The sequence below is a fragment of the Mustela lutreola genome, chromosome 13 (genome assembly GCF_030435805.1).
Source record: "Mustela lutreola isolate mMusLut2 chromosome 13, mMusLut2.pri, whole genome shotgun sequence".
In the NCBI taxonomy this organism is placed as follows: domain Eukaryota; kingdom Metazoa; phylum Chordata; class Mammalia; order Carnivora; family Mustelidae; genus Mustela; species Mustela lutreola.
In genome coordinates this window covers 10538911-10554288 of record NC_081302.1, presented here as the reverse complement: position 1 = coordinate 10554288, position 15378 = coordinate 10538911, and the positions used below count along the sequence as shown (strand labels likewise).

The window sequence follows — 15378 nt, the reverse complement described above, 5'->3', positions numbered from 1 at the left end:
CCAGCAGAAACCGGGGAACGACGCATGTTGTCCGCAGTCGCTGAGATGGGGGAGCTCTGGTAGGTGGGTACAGACAACAAGGTCAAGAGAGTCAAGTCGAAGTCCCTGCGTGTGGCTCACACGGGCCAATCACCACCCAGCCCCGTTTTTCTCTTCAGCACACGCAGGCCAGACACGTCCCACTGCTCCGCGGCAGGTGTCATCCGTCCCTTCTTCACTCTAAGGCCACCCCTGCCCCTCAGCGGCTGCTTCCTTCCTCAGCGTGCTGCCCGGCTAACTCCTACACGTCCTTCACGGCTCCCAGGAGTTACCGGCCATTTCTCCAAGGAGCTCTGCTCCCGCCTGTGCTGGAAAATGGTCTTTAGAAGCCAAGATCTGGGTGGGAGGTGTGCTTCCTGCTGGTGTCGCATCAGCTGCCCAAGCAGGTTCCCTCAGTGCAACAGACACGTGTATACCCATCGATAGAAACAGACACATTTATATACACAGACATATAAACACACACAGATTGACATGAATGTGTACTGAAAACCAGGAGTTCACACCCACACACCCGACCCAATTCACACCACAGGGTTCATCCTCGCTCTTGAAATTTCTGTACTGACAACTCCCTTCAACAGCAGTAAGCCTGACTCCCATTATCTTTAGCACAGTTCATCATGTGATCCATCTTTCCACATGTAACTAATTTCCAAGTTCAGGGACAAGCATCTCCCCCCCAGGTAAACCCTCCTCTCCTGCCATTCCAGCTCTGACACCCCACCTCAACAAGGCCCACTGAAGGACAGCCTTCTCAACCCACTCCCGCCACGTTCACGGGCTGGAGGGGGATTCGCCTCTTTCCGGGAGGGGCTGCAAAGCCGCATCGGGCAGGCGCACTCACAGGAGCGGAGAAGGAACTGGAGGTCGTGTGCGCACACCAGGCCACCAGGCTCCTCTGTGTCGCTGGTAGCATGTGGCTTCCATTCTCAAGAGCCTCTTCCGAGAAAAGCCGGCTGGCGTCCGTTGGCCATAATGTCTCCATGCAAAGGGGGAGGAAGTAGGAAGGGCAGGTGAGGAAAAGCACCGATTTCCAGGGGACTCAGGTTCCTGCCTTCGCAAAACTGCCCAGAAGTCCCACAGATTTCTGCTTCCTGTCCTTTACCATGACTCGAGGCACACCATCACTCTGAATAAAACTGCAGATCGGTAACTCAGGAAGGAGAGACTGGATATTTGCTAGTGACCACAATTTCTGCCACTCTCACGTTCTTTGCTTACTGGCCAACACCCTGTATTCAGGAACTACTGAAGACCCTGAATGAATCCTCGGAAGCATTCTCGACTCTCACCTATCTCTAGGATTTTAAATTCTCACCCTAAGTCATTCTAAGGGCACAGGAACTCTTAGAGAAGCTTAATTCGTTGCTTGGATGCTGTATCACGACGTCTCTAGTAATCTAAAAATTCCACATGTGAGAAAATGTTCCAGTAGGTCTTTCCAAGAGCTTGCTGATGCTCCAAGAAAACTTCCACCTCTGACAACACCTCATAGCCCTTTTCCTGTGTAAGAACAATATGCAAGGAGCAAATCAAAACTCCAACCCCAACCAGCACAGAGTTCAAGAGAGATGTGGGCAGAGAGCCGTGAAAATAGTCCTAGCTCTCTGCCAAGCCAAAGGAAAGGGAGAAAGGAAAAGCGAAAAATAATACAGTGCGAGATAACCTCAGACATGGGGGCACTGGCACACGAGAACCCCTCTTTTGGAAGTCCTAGGGAGACTTAGCTTGTAAAATCACCCAGGAGGGAAGCCTTGATACACTGCAGACGAATTCATCTGAAATGAATGCTGTTTCCCTGCAAGGAAGACCCAAGGACCGCTATTTAATGGAAAGGCACTACCGAAGTTTTTCTATTTGTAAGTTATTATAGCAGTGTAATTTCTTGATATTGTCCCGACACCCTTCAGATCACTGATGTATAGTGTTATTTGTGGAAGCAGGAGAAAGCACGGTACATGAGGAACACATATACTTCTGCGATAGATGTGGTTCACTTCATGGTCAGGTAAAACCCTGCTACCCTTCAGCTATGCGACATGTTCAAGTGTTTCATCTCTGTGAACCTCAGGTACATCACCTAAAAAATGGGGATAATAGTGCCCACCTCAAGGGTTAACATATGAGGATTACATGAAATAACATATAAAAATTCTGCCACACAGTGATTTTCATAAGTATTAGTAACCTTCCGATAGAAGGGCAAATCACAGAATTCCTCTAAGGACCAAACAACAGAATTTACCACAGATAACAAGTGCCTGGCATAGGGTTTGTATGTCCAATAAATGTCCCTTTTTAACTTACACATCCTCATACAAAGCCATATTTTCTAGCATGGTCGAATGATGTTCTTTATAATGAACGTTAACGCTGTGTGCATGGAAAATAATCGTACAAACCTTCTCTGCGTTCATCAACCCTGCAGACTAACATCCTGTTCAGTGCAGCGTTATCCACAACAGAAGGAAGTGGGAGACACCCAAGTGCCCAGCCTTAGATGAATGGGTAAATACAATGTGGTCTCTGTATACAGTACTCAGCCTTTAAAAAGAAATGCTATCACTTGCTACAAAATGGATAAGCCTTAGGGACATTACACGAAATGAAATGAGCCAGTCACAAAGGGAAAAATACCGGATGATTCCATTTACGTGAGGTCCCTAGAATCATCCAATTCACAGAGGTGGGAAGGAGACCGTGGCTGCTAGGAGCTAGGGGAGGAGAGGGGAGCTGTTGTCTCACAGGCACAGCTTCAGTTTTGCAGGATGAAAGTTTGGGAGGTGTGGTGTACAACACTGTGAATATACTTTACTGAACTGTAAACATAAAAATGGTAAGTTTTGCTATTTTTGTACCACAATAAAAAATAGCTTTTTAAATGATATGACTTGTAAGCTTTCATCATAACACGGGATCATGGCACTGGCTAATTCTGGACTGTGCTACTGTCCGGAGATGAACCGACAGCAAGCCTCAGGAGTTACTCTAGAGTCTGCTTTAAGTGACTATCTGGGATTTGTCAGGATTTAGGTGCTAAGGGGAAAAGGGGAACTTGACATCTTTTGGGATATAATATGTATTACCCTCAGAATTTTAAGATGTGAAAGCTGGAAAAAACTTTCAAAATTGCATTTTAAAGGGAAGAAGTGAAGTCTAGGCTGTAATCAAACTAGATGATTCGCCTGAGATCACACAGATAGTAATTATGAACAAAGTCGGAAAGAGAAAACCTCTCCTGATCGCCCCAACAATCCTCTGGGACATCTAGGACTCCAGTCTTCAGAATGCCGCGCCCCGGAACCGCACTGTTTAATATGCCGCCACCAGGGGGCAGCAGGTGTCTTAGGCTGGTATTCTAAAACCCCAACCTAAGGCCCCACCCAGTACATGTCTACCGCCCCTTCGCCCACCCCCAATATATATGCGCACTTATAGGACTTTATTAATATCAACAGGAATAAAGTTTAAAGAACATCTATAATAAGTTTTTAAAACAAAACAAAGACTTAGGTCCAATGGAGGTAACAACCTTCCTATTCCTCCTCTAGTTTTAATTTATTCCAATCCTAATTGACGTAAGGGTCAATTACTGCTAGTTTTAAACAAAAAATGACGTAGCCATGGAAACCCATCCCATTTCTTTACATTTTTGAACCAAATTTTCCTAACACTTGGCCTCTTAGGCTTCGTACCACAACAACGTCAGGCCCATCAGCAACTTGCCCTCCATCTTCCTTTGTCAGGCTCAGTTTTTCTTTCTGACGCCGCTGTGTTACAAAGGCAGGTCTGTCAATAGGCCTAACCCTTCAGAAACTTTTCAGAAGTAGAACACAGAGATTCTAGATGACAATAATTTCCACTCTTTTTAAAAACTACCAACTAGAAGCTCAAACCATAGCAGCTAATGGGGCAGACACGACAGGGCCGTTCCCTCAACCACGACCCTGTGCACCCTGAGACTCTACAGTGTGATCTCATCTGAGAAGGGAGGGACAACAACATTAGCAGCGACATTTCGGGAACTGATCCTGGAGGCAATTCCACACTGTGAGGCAATAGTGACCAGTGATTGTGGTCCCCGAATCATCCAAAGAGAGGGCCACAATCTTTATTTCACAAACAAATTTCAAATGGTTTTCTTCCTTGAGCTCAAAATGCTTTAATAAAGAACAAGCTATTCAAACGCAAGCTTTCGCTACTCATCAGACACATGGGAAGAGTCCATTCTTAAACCACAACAGTGCCATGTTCATTGTAGTTAAAAGGCATTCAGAGAAATTACTCTCTGCTTACATCCAGTTTCTCTCGTGTAATTTACTATTCACAGATCTTTTTCTTTTTTTAATACAGTTGTCGTCATCGTTGTTGTTTTTAGAAGTGAGGGGAGAGGAGAGGTGGAGGGAGAGAAAGAATCTCAAGCAGGCTCCACACCCAGCATAGAGGGCAGGGCTGGGCTCTATCTCAGGACCCCAGAGGAAATCAAGAGTCCCATGATGCTTCACTGGCTGAGCCACCCAGGTGGCCCCCTCCCTGATCAATGTACCCTAACAGAAAACTGATGGCAAAAGCAGTTACGGCACTATGGCTTTCTAATGATAAAACAGAAATGAGGCATGCCCAAGATACATGTAATGAATGGGCCACTGCAAAATGTATTCCGACAGCATTCTGTAACCCTTTGCCAAATAGGGTTTAAGTCTGGTGGGACTTAAAGTTTCCTCTCTAAATAACATTATAGTTTTAATTCAATATTTTTCATATAGAACATCTACCATATTTAATTATGGAATATCACCAGAAAACCAGAAATAATTATTTTTATAATAGGCATATAAAGTAAATTTAATTCAATAGCTCATTCAAGAGTTATTAAAAATAACTTTTTATAGTACTCAAAAAACTGAGTAAAACATCTATTAGTGGGCTGAAATGAAAACGCCTGACAATAGCGAGTGCTAAAGAAAATATGGAGCAACTGGAACTCTCTCATACGTTGGTGGCTGAGATGCAAGATGGTAGGGTATGGCCACTCTGGAAATGTTCCCAAGTTTCTCAAAAAGTTAAGCCTACACGTACCATATGACCTAGCCATTTTGCTCCTGGGGATCTGCTCTAAAAAGATGAAAAATTTCCATCACATAAAGGCCTATGTAGCAATATTTGCAGCAGCTCCATTCCTATTACCCTCAAACTGTAAAGAATCCGATGTTCTTTAACAGTGCGTGGATCCGTAACCTGGGAAATGCCCCTAAGACTCAACACGCTCCTCAGCAATGAAAAGGAATATATGCACGGAAGAATCTCACAGCTGTTGTCTGAGTGAAGGAAGCCAGTCTCAAGGGTTGCACACTGTTTAATGTCAACTTAGGTGACATTCATGATGTGACATGTGAAAAGGAAAAACTTTTCAAGATGGAGACAGATCTGGGCACCTCGATGGCTCAGTCCGTTAGGCATCCGACGACTGGCTGCAGCTTAGGTCATGTTCTCAGGGTCCTGGGATCAAGCCTCGCACTGGAATCCATACTCAGTGTGGAATCTGCTTGGGATTCTCTCTCTCCCTCTAACTCCAGCAACCCTCCCAACATCGTGGGCTCCCCCTCTTGCCCTCTCTCCCAAATAAACTAATAAATATTAAAAAAAAGATTAAAAAGATGGAGACCAGATCAAGGGTTGTCAGCAGTCAGGGGAAGGGGAAGGGGTTTGACTTACAGTGGGACAGAATGAGGGAGGGCTTGGTATTTTTTGGTTTTGTTTTCTGGCTTTTTTTGGTGGTGGAACTGTTCTGTGAAAGAACTGTGATGAAGGTTACATCAATCCATTTTAAAACCTACAGAATTATACAATAAAAAAGGCAAATTTTACTTTATATAAATTCTAGTAATAATGAAAGTATGAGAGTATGTACCTACCCTAAAACAGAGGTAAAAGTAAGAGGTAAAATAAGAGGTAAAAGTAAGAGGTAAAAGTAAGAATAAGAGAACTCTGAATTAAGCTAATGTCTGACATACATCAATATTTATTATTAAAAGAGACTTAGGAGATGTGAAAACCAGATACAATGAATGGATTTTGTTTTGACTCTGGTTTGAATAAACCAACTGCACAGACCTTTTTAGGTGAACAGAAATATTTGAATATATATTAAGAAATACATTAAGAAATATTGAATATATATATAATATTTGAATATATAATTATATATATATAGAATATATATTAAGGATTTTTCATTCATTGTTAGGGAGGATTATAGTTATGTAAAAAATGAAACTTTAAAAAAATTCATACTAACATATTTAGTGATAAAATGACATGATTTCTAGTATTTGCTTCAAAATCCCCCAGAAGTAAGCAAAAAACAAAAACTCAAGAAAAAACAAAGGGAGAAGGGCCAACGGAACAAGAGTGGCAAAACCAGGATGCTGCATGGATTTCTGACATTGTGTTGGCTCATGAAGGGTTAAGGTTTACTGGCCTCTCCTTTTGAGTATGGCTGGAAATGTTCATAATGAAATGCTGAGAGAAAAAAGACAACAGTGACTTAGTCTTCACAAAACTCCCCAAAATGCCATCTAACTGTTCTTTATTCATTTATAATATACACCACAGTCACCCTTGAACAACGCTGGAGTTGGGCACCATCTGCCCAACTGCATTTGAAAAATCTGAGTATAACTTCTGACTCCCCAAAACTTAACTACTAAGAGCTTAGTGCCTTAGTGGTAACATGCGTGTCGACTAATGCATATTTTGCATGCTATATGTATTACATACTGTATTCTTATAATAAGTAAGCTAGAGAAAAGAGTTATTTAAAAACTCATGAGGAAGAAAAAATACATTTACAATACTGTATTTATTTAAAAAAAAAAAAAGCTGCACGAGCGGACTTACGAAGCTCAAACGTGTGCTGTTCAAATCAACTGTGATTTCCCCTTGTAGGCTTTTACAATCTGTATTTAACTTTACAGAAAGCCAAGTCGAGAGAGAAGGAGTCTAGGCAGTTGTGCTGCTTCCTACAAATAAGGGCTTCGTAATGGTACAAATAATGGCTCAAAGAATGCTTTTCAAATCTCAATGCTCATAAATTAGTAAAACTACCCTGAGATGAAGAAATATTAATAATTTTCATTAACTCACCAGCTGCATCCTTCTAAGTACAGGCGACAACAGCAGGAAGAGGTGATGAACTCTCACTGAAGACAGACGCAGGGGTACGAACGCACGCAGAAGACGACAGCATTAATAGGAGAAGTTCTAATTCACTCTTCTTCTCATTTATCCTGACATAACTCAAAACATCAGAGTTCCAATAACACTCTCAACCAACCGGAAATATTTTTCTTACTGGTGGCTTATTAAGAGGACGGTACACCGGGGAATCAAAATGAGGAAGGTGTGGTTCTCCTCTCAACTGAGTTCATATATAAGAAAATGCTAGATGGTTTAGCAGGACTTTTGTTTAAAGTAGTCTGGCAGGGTTTTAGGCCAGTGTGCGAAGACAATTACACGGGCAAACACAGCAGAGAAAAGTAAGTGGTTGAAGAGCCGTGAGCAGGAAAAGCACCATCCAGGCGTAGAGGCAGGAGCAACCCGTGGGGAAGACAGGGCACAGGAGGGAGGTCCTGATGGCCGTTCGGCGGAGCTCATCTGTCTCGGGTCACCCAGAAGCCTCTCTCCCCAGTGCCAAAGGAGAGGCCCCGAGTGTCTGGAGTCACTGGGTCAGCAGGGGAGAGCACAGGCGCCTCGCCCCGAGGGTTGGTAGCGCCCGGTAATGACCATCTGCTGGTCCCGATGTCTGCGACGCTGCCCCGCTCCTGCAGTGGCATGAGGCGAGCTGACTGAACCCGGGCCTCCCAGGGACCCCCCCGAACCTGAACCTGTGAACATGGTCCCTCGCACGCCGTAAGAGATGGGATTAACGGTAAAGGCCTTAAATGCAGAAATTATCCCGGATTATCCAAATGGGCCCATTCTCACCACGCCAGTCCTCAAAAGTGGAGCAGCCCTTCCTGGCTGGGGGCAGAGACAGAGCTGGGACCACGTGGAAGGGCGAAGGGACAACAAGCCACCTCTCAAGGTGGAAGGGGGGGCCGTGAACCAAGGAATGCGGGCCGCCTCTGGAAGTGGGAAAAGGGGAGGAAACAGAGTCTCCCCCAGAGCCTCCAGGAGGGGCCACAGCCTCACGGATGCCCTGACTTCAGCCCACAGGGACCCATGTTGACTCCTGCCCCAGAGAACCGGAAGACGAGTGAGCACCCGCGGCCGCACTGCAAGCCACGAAGCTGGTGCCACCTCGCTCCGCCGCACGAGGCAACGCTGCTCCTCGGGGCTAGGCCTTCACCTGTGCCCCCTCCCCTCACTACACCAAGCAAGCACACTCCCACTGGAATTAAAAGACATCTTCCACATCTCACATCTCTGCTCAAAGGTGTTTTCCTCCAAACAGTTCTCCCAAACCTACCTACCCAGCCCAAGACAGGTCCTGACCCCCACCGCACACTCACGCTCGGCACCCACGCCTCTCCGGCTCGCTGCCTGCTTCACCCGGACACTCTCTCCTTCAGAGCTTATTGCTTATTGAGCACTGACTGAACACTAAGTACCACAAGAAGGATTTTTCAGGGGTTTTCTCATTCACTCCTCCCCGAAACCCTACCAGGTAGACATAATGATCATCCCATTATTTTTAAAATGAGAAGCTAGTGACCGGCAAGGCCAGGACTGGAAGCCAGGTGGTCTGACACAGGAGTTGCTGCCCCTAACCAGAGCGTTAATACCCGTCTCCTGCACAAGAAATCTAAGTTGCAAGATCCTGTGGATTTATTAACCCCTCACCGCCAGTGTCCAACACAGAGAAGCTTAATAGTTGCTCAATATCAACAAATGGAACAAAGGTGGTTTCTCCCCCTACTTTTCCTTTTTTTTTTTTTTAAAGAAAAACTTTTTATTATGAAAAGTCAAATCTATACAGAAGCGATGATATAATGATTCCCCAAATACCCAAATCCCAACTTCAACACTTATCGGCCAAACACCACCAACATTTAATCGATTTAATATTATATTATCTAGTAGAAAGAGTACCTTCAATATATTTTTTAAAGAGTTATTTATTTTGAATTGAGAGAGAGAGCATACAAGTGTGGGGAGAGGCACAAGGAGGAGGAGAGAAAAGCTCAAGCAGACTCCAACAGAGTCAATAAGCCCCGATGTGGGGCTCGATCTCACAACCCTGAGACCATGACCTGACCTAGATGCGTAACCAACTGAGCCACCCAGGTGCCCCTCAATATTCTTCTTTTATAGAATCATGTGTTCCTACTTCTCATGACATGTTCATTTACCTGTGTTGCTAAGACTTTAAAAAAAAAAGCAAACAGTCTTGAAATGAAATGAACAAGTTTCATTCTGTTTTGTTTTTAAAGATTTTATTTGTTTATTTGAGAGAAAGACAGTAAGAGAGAGCATGAGAGGGGATAAGGTCAGAGGGAGAAGCAGACTCCCTGTGGAGTTGGGAGCCCGATGCGGACTCAATCCCGGGACTCCGGGATCATGACCTGAGCCACAGGCAGTCGCTTAACCAACTGAGCCACCCAGGCACCCCCAGACAAGTCTTTCTAAGCAAAACATAAATTGAGGGAATTGTAAAGGGAAAACTGGTTACTTTTTTCCATACATAAAATTAATTTTTCTGCAGAGCATAAATATTGTAAACAAAGTTTAAAAAATGCGGGAAACAGGCCTAACACCTATGACAAAGGATTAGCATCTCCAATGGATAAAAAATTCTTCCAGGGACGCCTGGGTGGCTCAATCATTAAGCGTCTGCTTTTAGGTCAAGTCATGATCCCAAGGTCCTAGGATCAAGCCCCACATCAGCGGGAAGTCTGCTTCTCCCTCTCCCACTCCCCCTGCTTGTGTTCCCTCTCTCGCTGTGTCTCTCTCTGACAAATAAATAAACAAAATCTTAGAAAGAATTCCTACAAATCAATATGAAAAAGACCAATATCATGTTATCCGGAAAAATGCATACTGGGATGAACAGACAGACAGTTTCACCTACTAAACTTAAGCAGCAGAAAGATAAGAACTTCCAAGTGACACTCTTCGTCAAGATACTTACTCTGGTGCTCTGGGATTGAGGAGTAAGACATACTCTAGAACAGAGGAAAAAACAATTCTTACCTGTAAACTTGTCTCTTCAAAACTATGTCACCCTGGAATCCAGCACCACAGTAAGTGTGAGAGTTTACAAAGCTTTTGACTTCAGAATCCTAACGCGACAGCAGGATAAGAACTCCATCCTCACAGCGTGACCCATAGGCCATGGACCAGGTATCCAGCTCTCAGTCCTGCTGCAGAGGATAAAGAGGAGGACAAGTGAAGAAAGTTGAGTGTTTCAGAGACAAGGGGCTTCAAAACAGAAATCACTCAGCCCCTGCTGGATGGCATCTGAAACCCTGAGCCTGGGCCCAGGATGGAAGGTATTTCCATTCAGTAGGAAAAAGTGGTCCCAGCCAAGAGGCCACAGGGTAGCATGAACAGAGGAGAGTTACCACTGACCTAGCAGAGGGGTTCAAAGTTCTCTACATCCTTGAGAAATAGCAACCATAGCTTCTCTTTCAAGTAAGGAAAATAAGATGGGAAAGAAAAAAAGTGTATTTTGCCATCAGGCAAAACTTATTTTAGGAATATTGAGCCTCTTAGATGAGGGCTTCAGAGATTTTTAAAGTCACAAATCTATATTAAAAAACAATTCAAATCACTTCTTTAGTACACCTTCCCAAAATGGAGAAACTGAACCTAATTAACCTAAACATTTAGATCTAACTTCTAGCTTATAGGAACTACAGGGGATAGAGGAACAAGCTAAACCATACTATACAAAAAGCCAAATAAATCCGGAATGTGAGGCATCTATAGGCAGCCAAGGGCCACCAGTAAATCACCAGCACTAAAGAAACTCACTGGGACCTCAACAGACCAGGGTCAGCAAACTCTGGCCCTGGTTAAGTCCAGCTGCCAATGGAGTTCAAACCCAAAAGCCTTGAAAACAAAATTTTATTGGGACACGGCCACCCTCATTCACGTCCATATCATCTCCAGCTACTTTTTGCAGGAAAGCACAGTTGAGTAGTTGCAGCTGAGACCACACAGCCTCCAATGCCTGCGGGAGTTAGTGTCTAGTGCTTGTCACAAAGTCTGCCGAACCCATGTCCTAGATTAAAAGAGGCAACAGCTACTCAACAAAACACCGTGTGTGGACCTTGTATGGATTCCAACAGTAAAAGTAAGTGCATTTTTGAGGCCATCAAAGAACTTTGTGGACTGGGTCTTAGAAAATATTACGGAATTATTGCCAATACAGTCAGGAGATGATGATGGTAGTAAGGCTATATGAGAAAAAGACCTTTTGTTGGAAGCACGTACTATGCTCTCTAAGGGCAACAAGACATGTTGGAATTCACACTGCTTCAACAACAAAAAAGATGAAGCAGATATGGCCAAAGAAATCGTTTTAACAAATACAACGGGGAAGTTCATTGTACTAGTCTCTCTGCTTTTGTGTTTGTTTTAATAAAAAAGAAAAAGAAAACCCAAACCTTGATAGAAAAGTAGAGTTTATAAGGATGCCTAGGTGGCTCAATCGGTTAAGTGTCTGACTCTTGATTTTGGCTCAGGTCATGATCTCAGGGTTGTGAGATCGAGCCCTGTGTCCAGCTCCACGGTGGGCATGGAGCTGATTTAAGATTCTCTCTCTCCCTCTTCCTCTGCCCCTTCCCTTCATTTAAAAAAAAAAAAAAAAAAAAAAAAGTAGTGTTTACAGCCAGACAGCCTTTCTCCCCAGGCAGGCCTCCCCTCTCACCCCCTCTTACACAGAGTCCGGACTCAGCACACCCCTTGCTCTGAACATGGCTATCTCTGAACATGGTTACATTTTAAGCTCCTTATCTCGGTTCACGGTGTCTGCCAACCAGGAATGCCCCATTCCACCTCTCAGCTCATTAAAATTCTACTCTCTGCTCAAAGTCCAGAACAAATGGGACGGTAGCCAGGTCCTCCAATGACCATTCACCTCTCTGCAGCCCAACAGACCATCGTTTCTTTGAAATTTCTTTTGTCCTTAACGTGTTAGCTCTTTACTGTGTCTGTTACCCCATGAGCCCATACAAACCCTGAGACTCCAAGGAACTGGGTCTTTCCTGTAATTTCACCGCAGGAGGGTAACACCTTACCCACAGGAAGCTCTGCCCATACAGTTCTCAGGTCCAAGGGCAGGTCCAAGCTAAACAAAGCTGTCCTTCCCTGAGCAGTTTCACTGACAAGAGAGAGACCTTCGGTTAAAGAATGAATCTCTGTTAAACGAGAGGCTGGTCATGTTTACCTGGTGCTCTCTTTAATAAAATCTCTAATTGCTACGGTTTGCCCTTGAATAGAGAATGTTCTAGAGAAGAATGCTAAGATCGCTTGAATGTGTCCCTTATCGCCTCTCCTTGGGACCTGTCCCTCTGCAAACAAACACTGTGGCATTCACCTCCATACCAGTCCTCAGGGGCCCCTACCCCCTGGTAAAGTGCCTGGCTAACTCAGTACAAAGCCTTCCAGTCACTCCACTTGGAAGAGCTGACACAGGCTGGGACTTTCACGAGATCTCACTAGATTAAAAAAAAAGAAAGGAAGGAAGAACAGATAATTTTAAAAACAGTAACAGCTTCTGTCCCTGTTCTCTTCTACTTCCTGCTGCCCAGTATCTAAGGCCAGCATGAATAACCACCCTCTGGAGTCTGATGCTGACGGTTAAGACCCTCGTTGGCAAGGTCAACTAGTCCAAAATATCTGACAAAAATCCACCAATTAGAAATTAATTTACCTTTACCAACTCAGCTTTTGAAATACAAATGCTCTCTACCAGGACTCTCTGCTTATTCAGAACTTCTGGCTTCTCCTGGGAGTCGTTCCAGGAAAACAAGGCATTTTGGGAAAATGAGGGCGAACCGCAGGAGCTCTCCATATTAGCATTTCAATACACTGAATGAGCCCAGGGAGAATAGTCCTCCGTTATAGGAAAAAGTACATAAGGACAGTGTGAGACCTACACTTTATATAGGTCAATCCAACAGATTTAGACGTGTCCTTTATTTTTCTGTTTTGCTTTTTTATTAGAGAGCGGGGAGGGGCAGAGGGAGAGGAAGAGGGAGAATCTGAGGCAGGCTCCACGTTTGGGGCTCGATCTCACAACCCTGAGATCATGACCTCCACGGAAGTCATGAGTCTGATGCTTAACCCACTGAGCCACCCAGACATCCCTGACCTTCCGTGTTTAACCATGATTTCTCCCTAGCACATCTGGCAAAATGAATGATCTGCTTTCTAAAAAGTGACTACAAGTCTCATGCATTTTTTTTTTTAACCAGTTCTACGTTAATAAAGCAAGCTTTACTAACTTTATTAAAGCAAGTCAAGAAGGGATGTTTAAAAAACTGCACTGACAGGGTTTCGAGTACCATCACCGAGTCATCCTTGGGCGACAGGGTGAAAGGCAACAGCCGCACTTGGTAATCAAGGCAGCAAGAGAAACTTCTCCCTATGCCTCAGAGGGTCACTAACGGCTCCAAGGAAATGCCAGAAGTTTGTGGATTTCTGGGGTCGCTTTGGGTTTCCTCCCAGACAGGAATCTCCGAAATTAACACCATTTCAGAGAAGCGCTACTGCCCTCGTTCACCCGAGCGAGCCTTTCAAAACCACCTTCCGAATCACCGTCTCGCCCTCCTGGGTAGGAACCGGCAGCGTCCACACCTGCGGACAGGAACCAGCTTTCCTCGCCCACGCCCTCGCTGGCGGTGGCGCCCGCGTCCCGCCGCGTGCAGCGACTCTGGGGACGCGTTTCGCGGCTGGGTGTCCCCCTCCCTTCCGGCCGGTCCCGCAGGCCGCCCGCGGCGCCTCCGCGGCCAAGTTCGGTCGGTCCCCGGCCTCTTCTCCCCCCTCCCGGCTCCGGCGGCCGCCGCGCAGGGACGGACGCCCCGAGTTCCCGGCGTCCCCAGAGCCCCCGCGCGGAGAGAGCGGGGACAGGGGCTCGGGTCCCGCCCGCGCGCCGCGCCTCACCTGCCGCGGAGCGCGGCGCCGTCGGGGACAGCAGGCCGGGCAGCGAGCGGAAATCGGCGGCGAGACGGGCGCAGCCGCCCCGGGAGGCCGCCCCCGCCGGCGCCCCCTGGAGGCGGGCGCGAGCACTCACCCGCCGCGGACGCTCCCGAGCCTGGGGCCGCGCGGCAGCCTTGGCTCTGAACCGGACCCAGACGCACCTGGGGGCACATCACAGCCACACACACGGAGCCCACACCTGACAGGTACACACATCGCACACTGAGCGCCCGTATCCTGCTGGACACAGGTAATCACATAGTCCATGCCAACACCTGTCTTCCGATTCTCCCGTTTAAAACAAAACAGCGGTTGTCGGGGACAATGAAAGAAATGACTTCCCGTTGGTTCCCGGCTACACGGACTAATCTTGGACCCCAGAAATTAGAAGAGTGAAGACCTAAAGCTGAAGGAGAATTTTTCTCTAGAGACTTTGTTCATCCTGCGTTTAAGCAATGCTCCTTTTGGGACCCAGGTGACAAGAAGGGCACAGGGTTAGAGGTCTGCTCCTGTCACCCCTCCCCAAAGACACAAATATCTAAGTAGTTACTGGAATAGCAATAATCCCCCTTAATCTTTTTCTGCACCTTCCACTTTTTCATATATGTGGACTAGTTGAAATCTCATTACGATTTGATTTTTATCTAAACATTTCGGATAATGTAGCCGTGGTTGTGTTTTGAATGGATGTACAAATCCAAAAGAAATCTGAAATATCAGATCCATAAGCCATAACTTATTTCAGAGAGTTCTTTCTTGTCTTGAGAAGTTCATAATTAAATTGAACTATTAAAAAACCATCTAGCATATGTTTTTCACAATTTATTTAAAGAGTAGCAGTAAACATCTTAATTTTTTTTAAATGAAAAATGATTCCCTTCTTTTCTTTTTTGAGGGAGGACAAGTTATGTTGGCAAAAGAAAATGAGCCAAATACATGAATAAATAATTCTGCTGGTAAAGGAAAATAAAAGTCAGTGACAAGGTGAGCGTTCAGTTACATTTATTACCAGGTAAGGCTAAAGAATCTGATTAGAACATAGATTTGGCTCTATGGGATGAAGTCGTCAGCTAACTCTCAAAAATAACTCATAGACAAATAGTTTAAAGTAGTAGTTTACAAAATGTGCAAAACGCAAAAATGTGTAAAATGCAAAATGTGCAAAAATGCTGGACCCCAGTCCAGCAG

The 15378-nt window shown here is 45.2% G+C and overlaps 1 protein-coding gene across 6 annotated transcripts in view; it reads right to left on the bottom strand.

Annotated features, from left to right (window-relative positions):
• GGACT (gamma-glutamylamine cyclotransferase) overlaps window positions 1–14249 on the bottom strand; it is a 53296-nt gene extending 39047 nt beyond the window's left edge. For 3 of the 6 annotated variants that reach the window (XM_059143715.1, XM_059143717.1, XM_059143719.1), the window contains exons 1-2: window positions 14155–14249; window positions 10237–10406 (exon numbers count right to left, since the gene is read on the bottom strand). The gene's annotated coding sequence lies outside the window, so the exon portion shown is untranslated. Of the gene's footprint in view, window positions 1–886; window positions 1546–7188; window positions 7245–10236; window positions 10407–13797; window positions 14131–14154 lie in introns of those variants that run through there. The other 3 variants (XR_009346823.1, XR_009346824.1, XM_059143718.1) reach the window with 3 other exon arrangements.
• Window positions 14250–15378: the final 1129 nt, after the last annotated feature.